The 10462-nt window shown below is 42.0% G+C and overlaps 1 non-coding gene across 1 annotated transcript; it reads right to left on the bottom strand.

The window, feature by feature from the left end:
- Nucleotides 1-5568: 5568 nt before the first annotated feature.
- On the bottom strand, nt 5569-5640 carry TRNAT-CGU. Its single transcript has one exon. It is a non-coding gene; the product is annotated as a tRNA-Thr (tRNA).
- Nucleotides 5641-10462: the final 4822 nt, after the last annotated feature.

Genomic DNA, 10462 nt, shown 5'->3' with positions numbered 1-10462 from the left:
GCAGTGCTTGGCACATAGTAAGCGCTTAACAAATGCCATCGTTATTATCAACACATACCACAATCATTATTATTAAAAGAGCTGGAAAAAGTGAAGCCTTTTTGCGGGAGACGGAACAAGCTGCTGCTTTATCTCATGGGGAAATGGGGGGAGTGACGCTACAGAGAGAATCCCTTCTGGGATCCCCAGATTCCTCCAGCACCCAAAATCCGAAGCTTTAGCGGTGACGAACCCAGTCTCATCCGTACCACGGACAGCTGTTGTGGAGGAACAAATGAGTTGTGGCCTAGGGGAGTCCACAAGGTCCTGGATTCTAATTCCACCTCTGCCACTCGTCCACTGTGTGATTTGGGGTAAGTCGTTTCACTTATCTGTGTCTCAGTAACCTCAACAAATGGGGATTAAGGCTGTGAGCCCCATTTGGGACATGGACTGTGTCCAAACCGATTGGCTTATATCTACCCCAGCGCTTAGAACAGTGCTTGGCACATAGCAAGCACTTAAATACCACAATTATTGTTATTATTATTGTTATTATTACGCCCATCTTTGAGAGAGCCCCTCTGCGAGAAAGTGAAGAACAAGTCTTCTTATCACTCCCTAAATGCCACCAGGACTGGCTCTGGAGGCCTGAATGTACTTCTGTTGCTAATTTTAGTAGATTTATCCTTGACACGTTTCTCATCAATCCACGTTATCTAATCTGTCACTCAATCCTGTCAGTTCGACCTTCACAGCAGAAGGCTGAAATCTGCCCTGTCCTCTACATCATCATCATCATCAATCGTATTTAGTGAGCGCTTACTGTGTGCAGAGCACTGGACTAAGCGCTTGGGAAGTACAAATTGGCAACATATAGAGACAGTCCCTACCCACCGGCGGGCTCACAGTCTAAAAGGGGGAGACAGAGAACAAAACCAAACATACTAACAAAATAAAATAAATAGAATAGATATGTACAAGTAAAATAGAGTAACAAATATGTACAAACTGTACAAATATGTACAACATCCAAACTGCTACTACGCTGACTCAAGCACTTATTTCCCACCTCGCTGCTGCATCCTCCTCCTCACTGACCTCCCCGCCTCCTATCTCTCCCCGTTTCACTCTATACTTCACTCTGCTGCCCACATTATTTTCCTACGGAAATATTCCATCCACGTTCCCCACTCGAGAACCTCCTGCGGTTTTCCATCGCCCCGTGCATCAAATCCCTTACCATCAGGCTTAAATCAATCACCTCGCCCCCTCCTATCATACCTCACTGATTTCTTACAACTCAGCCCACACTTTGCTCCTCTAATGCCAACCTGCTCAATATACCTCACTCCGATCACTCCCACCGCCAACCCTTTGCCCACATCTTCCTTCCAGCCCATAACTCCCTCCCTCTTCATATAATAATAATAATAATAATAATAATGATGATGATGGCGCTTGACAAATGCCATCATTATTATTATTATTATGAAGGTAACACTTCATTCAGACTAATTCCAAGCTGGTGCTTTGGCGACTTTGCCATTCTTTTATATCTAATAAGGAAAACTCCCCTGGACTTATCTTAGTAATACACTTAGCAACAGGTCTCAGATCCCTACACCCTTCACTGTTGATTCAACATTTCATTCTATGATTAAACTGCAATCCAATCCAATATTTCAATATGTTTTTAAATGGGCTCCGAAAGACACTGGCCCACTGTCCTCTTCTATACCGTATGATACTTGAGGGTAGGAATCATCTCTAATATTGTACTGTACTCTCTCAAGTGCTAGTTCAGTGCTCTGCAAAGAGTATGTGCTCAAACAGTAATAATGATAATAATGATGGCATTTATTAAGTGCTTACTATGTGCAAAGCACCGTTCTAAGCACTGGGGAGGTTACAAGCTGATCAGGTTGTCCCACGGGGGGCTCACAGTCTTAATTCCGATTTTACAGATGAGGTCACTGAGGCCCAGAGAAGTTAAGTGACTTGCCCAAATTCACACAGCTGACAATTGGCAGAGAAGGGATTTGAACCCACAACCACGGACTCCAAAGCCCGTGCTCTTTCCTCTGAGCCACGCTGCTTCTGACAGACCGCCTTCAAAGCCTTATTAAAATCACACTTCTTCCAAAAGGCCTTCCCCAATTAAGCCCTCATTTTCCATGCTTCCTCTTCCTTCTAAACTCTGAGCTCCTTAGACTGTGAGCCCACTGTTGGGTAGGGACTGTCTCTATATGTTGCCAATATGTCCTTCCCAAGCGCTTAGTACAGTGCTCTGCACATAGTAAGCGCTCAATAAATACGATTGATGATGATGACGATGATGACAGGGAATGTGTCTACCAACTCTACTGAATTGTACTCTCCCAAGCAATAAGTACAGTGCTCGGCACACAGGTAGCGTCCAATAAATATGATTCCTTCTGCGTCATCTATGCACTTGAATCCCCACTCTTTAGTCACTTGATATTCATCCCCCCCTCAGCACTTACGTATACATCCGTAATTTTTTTTTAATGCCTGTCTCCTCTTCTAGATTGATAAGCAGGGAACATATTGACCTACTCTGCTGTAATGTCCTCTCCCAGGCACTTAGTACGATGCTCTGTTCAATAAATACCACCGATGAAAACAATCGAAAGCTATTTCTTGCTTCAAGGCAAGAGCAACTGCGAATTATAAAGATAATTTGTTGAAGGAGATCATCATCACGGATGGAAAGGTTTAGGAGGAACTTTGAGACTACTTTAGAAAACGGTCTGAAGACACCCTGTGATGGTGCTTACACGTGAACAGCAAGGGCTTTGAACAGCGTGGCTCAATGGAAAGAGCCCGGGCTTTGGAGTCAGAGGTCATGGGTTCGAATCCCGGCTCCGCCACATGTCTGCTGTGTGACCTTGGGCAAGTCACTTCACTTCTCTGAGCCTCAGTTCCCTCATCTGCCAAATGGGGATGATGACCGTGAGCCCCACGTGGGTCAACCTGATCACCTTGTATCCCCCCAGGGCTTAGAACAGTGCTTTGCACATAGTAAGCGCTTAACAAATGCCATCATTATTATTATTATAGTACAGTGCTCCGCACACAGTAAGCGCTCAATAAATACGATCGAATGAATTATAAATGTGAGGGCTTGCACGACCGTATATTTCCATAAACATTGTAGACCATTTACAAGGTAGTATTTATTGTTCAGAACTGAGGACCGGAAATATCAAATGGGGTTTTTCTGCCAACGTCATGTCTGAAGTTAGAATTCCCCAAACGCTGTATTAGCTCTAACAAATAAACTGCACCCGCTTGTGTTAATTGGCTAATTTAATCAGAATCGTGACTGCATGAACACTGCATTCAGGCAAGGTGCATGACTCCAAGGCACAAGGTACAAGACGAACGTAAGGGCCACGGCATTTTAACAGCAGAGAATTCGAAGGCCTGACTTTAATATTTGAAGATCACCACTGAAATTTCAAGGAAAAGTAACTCAATAGCAAAATGTTTTGGAAATCAGAATGCCTGATAAATCCAGACTTGTTCTGGCAGATAGAAAAGACCCCACCTGCAGTAAATTCCACCATTTGTCTGTGGTGTGACTTTGGTCAAGCCACTTCGCTTCTCACATGAGAAGCAGTGTGGCTCAGTGGAAAGAGCCCTGGCTTTGGAGTCAGAGGTCACGGGTTCAAATCCCGGCTCTGCCAGTTGTCAGCTGGGTGACTCTGGGCAGGTCACTTCACTTCTCTGTGCCTCAGTTCCCTCATCTGTAAAATGGGGATTAAGACTGTGAGCCCCACGTGGGACAAACTGATCACCTTGTAATCTCCCCAGCGCTTAGAACAGTTCTTTGCACATAGTAAGCGCTTAATAAATGCCATCATTATTATTCACTGTGCCTCAGTTACCTCATCTTTAAAGTGGGGATTAAGACTGTGAGCCCAGTGTGGGATAGCGATTGTGTCCAACCCCGTTGGCTTCTATCTACCCTAGTGCCTGACACATAGAAAGCACTTAAATACCACAATTATTATTGTTGTTGTCATTATAGACACTAAAACTGTGAACCTCTGGGGGATAGGTCTGACCTGATTATCTTCTATTCATTCAATCGCATTAATTGAGCGCTGACTGTGTGCAGAGCACTGTACTAAGCGCTTGGGAAGTACAAGTTGGCCACATATAGAGCCGGTCCCTACCCAACAACGGGCTCACAGTCTGGAAGGGGGAGACAGACAACAAAACACATTAACAAAAAATACATAGATTAGTAAATATGTACAAGTAAAATAGAGTAATAAATCTGTACAAACATATATATAGGTGCTGTGGGGAGGGGAAGGAGGTAGGAGGAGGCTCAGTCTGGGAAGGCCTCCTGGAACCCCTCTCTATTCAGACAACAGACCAGCACTCCATCTTCAAAACCCTACTAAAATCATATTTTCATGTCATCACTCCTCCAATGTGCCGTACCTTCTGCTTTTTCTATGCACTTAGATCCTTATCCCATAAGCACTTTGCTTTTCACCCCAACCCCACAGCAACCTCCTATCCATCTCTAATATATTTTAATGTCTTTTAGACTGTGAGCCCACTGTTGGGTAGGGACTGTCTCTAGATGTGGCCAACTTGTACTTCCCAAGCGCTTAGTATAGTGCTCTGCACACAGTAAGTGCTCAATAAATACGATTGATTGATTGATTGATTGATTGATCCCCCTCTTGTCTGTGAGTTCCTTGTGGGCAGGGAGCAAGTCTATCTCTTCTATCGCCTTCTCCCAAGTACTTGGCACAGTGCTCAGCGCACAGTAAGCATTTAATAAACGCTACTGATTGATCGCTTTAATTCTTTTGCGAAAAAGTCCAATTTGTGTTCCTTTGTAGTCTGACTGGATGGTAGAATTACCATTATTAAAATACGAACGCAGTCTAGACACAAATGAAAAAGCATTTTCTAGAAGCTATTCATTCAATCATATTTATTGAGCACTGTGTGCAAAGCACAGTACTAAGCGCTTGGGGGAGTACAACAAAATCAATCATATTTATTGAGCGCTTACTGTGTGCAGAGCACTGTACTAAGCGCTTGGGAAGTACAAGTTGGCAACATATAGAGACAGTCCCTACCCAACAGTGGGTTCACCGCCTAAAAGAAAATGAGGATCCCAGGGGAAGAAGGAAACATAGTTGGGACTGGTTTTATGTTCTCTTGCTTTCTCAGAAGGTACAATGCAAAAACTTTTTTATCTTCTTGGTCATAATAAGAACAAGAACAAGAATAAGAACAATAATAATAATCTTGTTCATAATTCTTCTTGTTCATCATTTCTAGACTGAGAGCCCACTGTTGGGTAGGGACCGTCACTACTGTTGCCAACTTGGACTTCCCAAGCGCTTAGTACAGTGCTCTGCACACAGTAAGCGCTCAATAAATACGATTGAATGAATAATAACTATGGGATTTGTTAAGTGCTTACTAAGTGCCAGGCACTGTTCTAAGCTCTGGGGTGGATACAAGCAAATCGGTTTGGACACGGTCCCTGTCCTGCATGAAAAATTTGACCATTTAGACAATTTGCACGTAAGGCACGGACGGGGTTCGAGCCCGTGATCTTCGGTTTACGGGACCGACGCCTTACCACTCGGCGACCGCGCCCGCACTTGGCAGACAAAAGACACATTCCCTACCCACAACAAGCTATTGAAAACCATTTCTTACCAACTTAACTGTAAAGAGCTATTGAAAACCATTTCTTACCAACTTAACTGTAAAACCATGCGTTAAAATTCCCATTTGTAATGTACCAGGTGTTCACCGGAGGACCACGGAAAGATTGACTTTGGTTATATCTTCGTAATTTCCGTTACAGAGGCTACGACAGCCTTCGGGAGCCTATTAACCTCGTGCCGCCACTGCACTGATTCAGTTCTCCACCTTCAATCAATCAATCGTATTTATTGAGCGCTTACTGTGCGCAGAGCACTGTACTAAGCGCTTGGTCTTTGTTCTGGATCTTCTTCTGCCCCCTTTCCACCAACCAGATGTGTCCTGCAGGGCTCTGGCTCTCACCCACCCACTTGCCTTCATTCAGTCGGATTTATTGAGCGCTTACTGTGTGCAGAGCACTGTACTAAGCGCTTGGGAAGTACAAGTTGGCAACATATAGAGACGGTCCCTACTCGACAGTGGGCTCACAGTCTAGTCCCTTTTAGACTGTGAGCCCACTGTTGGGTAGGGACTGTCTCTATGTGTTGCCAATTTGTACTTCCCAAGCGCTTAGTACAGTGCTCTGCACATAGTAAGCGCTCAATAAATACAATTGATTGATTGATAGTCTTCAGCCACTGTCTTTATGCAGATGACGCCTGTCCAGACCCAACTTTGCCTAACTGACAATCTTGCATCCTCTCTCGCCTCTAGGACATCTCCTCTTGGAGGTCCAGCCGGCACCTCGAAATTACCAGATCGAAAACCAGATTTAACTCACCTCCTAGAGAAGCAGCGTGGCCTAGGACTAAGGAATCAGAGGACCTGGGTTCTAATCCCGGTTCGGCCACTTTCCAGCTGTGCCACCTTTGCACGTCATTTCTGTGTCTGTTACCTCATCTGTAAAATGGGGATCAAGTCAGTGAGCCCCATTACTACTACTACTTGTTGCTATACTATTACTATTAGTACTAGTATAGTGTAGTATTAGTATATTAGTATATTAGTATAGTATTTCTGCTATTGCTACTACAGCTGCTAGCAATCAAACATATTTATTGAACGCTTACTGCGTGCAGAGCCCGGCACTAAGCGATTGGGAGAACACAATACACCAGAGTTAGTAGATATTCTGACTGCCCATGGTGAGCCTAGAGGACGAGTTAGTCTATTAAGGAGTATAATAATAAATATAATATAATATAATGTAATATAATATAATATAATATAATAAATATAATATAATATATCATCATCAATCGTATTTATTGAGTGCTTATTGTGTGCAGAGCACTGTACTAAGCACTTGGGAAGTACAAGTTGGCAACATATAGAGACAGTCCCTACCCAACAGTGGGCTCACAGTCTAAATATTATATCTAATATAATATAACATAATATAACATAATATAATATAATATAATATAATATAATATAATATATAAAGGAGTATAATATAGTATAGTCTACTACTATTAAGGACTGACTGAATTGTTTCCCCAATGCTCCAAGTATTTGCCTATCCGCCCGGACTTTACAGAAGTACGCCGTAAATCATACCAACTTACGATGGCCTCCGTGGAAGGTCGGGGAAAGAAAACTTCTATTACAGGATAATTTTCAGGACGGTTCATTTTATTAAAAAAAGATTCCGAAAGTATAAAAATATTGAACATTGTGGACACTCAACAAGCAAGACAATTCCGCTTTAAATAACAAAAACCTTGACGCAACTCACACAAACTTAAATTCTAAAAAACAAACATTTCAAGCAACCGAGATAAGTGTTAGGTTCAAGTTTCGAGCATTCCAATTCAAGTTTTAAGAAAAAAAAAAATCAGTGGCCACAAAAAGCTGCTGCAGCTCACCCCCATTTCATTCTCTTTACTCCAAGAGCAGGAACTATATTCCCAGGTCAGCACAATCTTAAAATTGGAGATTTAAGAGCAAGGGTACGAAACTGGGAAAATCCAGTTCAGGGTTCCCTTTGGTGGGGTCAAATTCGTTTATCCTCACGGAGTGAATAAACTATTTTTTTTTTTAAAAAAAGGCTTAGATTACAAATTATTTTAAAAGACAATAATGGCTCAGGATTCTGAGCATCTGCATTAAAAATCCAAGAATGCTTTTTAAACATATAGATTTTTACATTTTTGCCAAGTGTTGGATAGATAATTCTTTTTCTAAAAAGAGTCTATGCAGTACTCACTCTAGGCATAAAGTAGGCCCCTGGACATCTTACTTTCACAAACCAAATTCCACAACCGACACTGATTACTGCTGGGTGAAAGACATCAGTTGGAACAAATAAATAACTCTTCGTACTACTCCACAAGAATGTTCACAGCAATTTAATTACCGCAGCCCATTCTATAACATAGAGGGAGATTTCTTAATGAACCCGTTAATGAATTCATGCACCGGTGAAGGTGCACACTGTCAGACGAATGCTCCTAAATTTGTCATCCTACTAGCCAAAACTCATTGTGAAAAAACTCTTTACGGCACAACTGTGTATTTAATGGAATTATAGTACTTGATTCGGGGATACAGCCAGGATTGGCAATGGGCTTTTTATTTAAAAACAGGAAGATCAATGGTAAACTCAAGGAATAAACATCCTCCTCTTTTAGGATAAGATTCAGTGTCAAGGGCTTAGTCCCTGCAATCCTCTTTGCCCTGCTGCATCTTTCCCATGCGCAAAAAATGGTACGGACATTTATTCAACCTAAATCCTAAAGCGTGTCCTAGGAATATGTGCCTGGAATGTTTGGGGAATGCCAGGGGTCAAATCCAATCAATCACTCAATTGTATTTATTGGGTGCTTACTGTGGGCAGGGCACCGAACTAAACATTTGGGAAAGCACAATACAATGGAGTTGATATCAATCAATCGTATTTATTGAGCGCTTACTGTGTGCAGAGCACTGTACTAAGCGCTTGGGAAGTACAAGTTGGCAACATATAGAGACAGTCCCTACCCAACCGTGGGCTCACAGTCTAAAAGATATATGTGATATATAGTGATAGTTGACATATGTGATCCCTGCCCGTGAGGAGCTTACCGTCTACAGGAGTCAAATATAGCAAAGGTCACTACATAATTGAGAGAGAAGACTATTTATTCAGACAGCTTTAGGCGGATAGCTTGCATTAAAAACTGCAAAGCGGAAAATTATGATTCACAAGTACAGCTAAAGAAGAGGGAGAACTCACTGACTGAAAATGAGCTGCACCGTATGCTCACTCTCCACAAGAGATTAATAGACTTAAGTTTCAGTGACGTAAGAGGGAGATGGCAGACTACGAGGGAAACGGACCCTTGGAATTGTGAGTCAAAAAGAATGGAAATTACCATCCCAACAGCCACCTTGGCCAACTTTTTCTTTACACAGTTGTGTGTCTGTGTGTTTGGGGGGGTAAGGTGTGTGTTTGGGGGGGGGGGGGGCGAATACATAGATTGAATGACATGAAACTACTGAAAACATTCACAGATCCACCTTACTTTACTCTAGCTACAACTCTAGCTCGTCAGCTGCATTCTTTTTTCTTCCAATTGTACACAATTCACATCTGCCTGTGTTACCTAAGGGTGTATGCTTATTTATTTATTGCGTAAATATGTACGCTTACATATTTATTACTCTATTTTACTTGTACATATCTATTCATTTTATTTTGTTAGTATGTTTGGTTTTGTCCTCTGTCTCCCCCTTTTAGACTGTGAGCCCACTGTTGGGTAGGGACTGTCTCTATGTGGCCAACTTGCACTTCCCAAGCGCTTAGTACAGTGCTCTGCACACAGTAAGCGCTCAATAAATATGACTGATTGATTGCAATATGCTTCTTGTGGATAAGGATCATGTCTTTTACCTTCGCTGACCTTTTCCAAGCACACAGTCCAGTGCTTTGCACCCAGAAGACACCGGATAAATCCTACAGGTTGACTGATCGCATTTTTTACAAAAATAAAGCAAAACATCATAAGATTGCCTGTCTTAGGTTGCCTTTATATCTCTGTACATAGTAAGAGCTGAGTAAATGTTACTGAAGTATTTTCTGCAAGGAAGGACTCTGTTGCACACTCAAAAAAAATTACCAACATGTACTTGCTGCCTCATTTGGGGGCTAACATTCAGAATTTGCAGCTCTCTGGAGAGAGCTGCATATTCTGTAAACAAGCGACAATGGGGAATGCTCAGTTCGGCCATAAAACAGGTTTTCACTATGTGTTTTGGCTAGAATGTTGGTGGGGAATAATGGAATGCTGATTTAAAAAATCACACATTTTTGGTTAGAGTCTGCTGAGGTGTTAGAAGAAACAGTCTGTGTGTAGGCAAGTAGCATCAGAATGGGTGAAAACTACAATGCAACTTGTCTTTAATATAAGGTTTTGCGCAGATGTTACACCCCTAGCCCCCCAACCCCTGCCATGCTACAGGAAAACTGGACATGCTAAATCGTGGATGGGGTGTTTGTTCAGACTTCAAACAGTCTCATCTATTTAGATTTTGAGAATAATTTTTATCCCCAGAATTGAATTTCTAATGTAAGCTAATACAGAATGATCACGCCACTAACAGCTACTGCAATACAGAAAATACTTCCACAAACTGAAAGATTTTTAAAAAAAAAAGAGAAGACTCCCATGACTTAATAACACAGAAATGCATCAGTGTGTTCAATTAAGAAAATGTGGTTCCAAGTGATTATCTACTGAAAGATTTATGAAATGCCTGTTCAAGGAGACTGATCAATATAAATCTTCAT

The sequence above is a fragment of the Tachyglossus aculeatus genome, chromosome 17 (assembly GCF_015852505.1).
Source record: "Tachyglossus aculeatus isolate mTacAcu1 chromosome 17, mTacAcu1.pri, whole genome shotgun sequence".
Lineage (NCBI taxonomy): Eukaryota > Metazoa > Chordata > Mammalia > Monotremata > Tachyglossidae > Tachyglossus > Tachyglossus aculeatus.
This window is presented reverse-complemented; position numbering and strand designations above follow the sequence as displayed.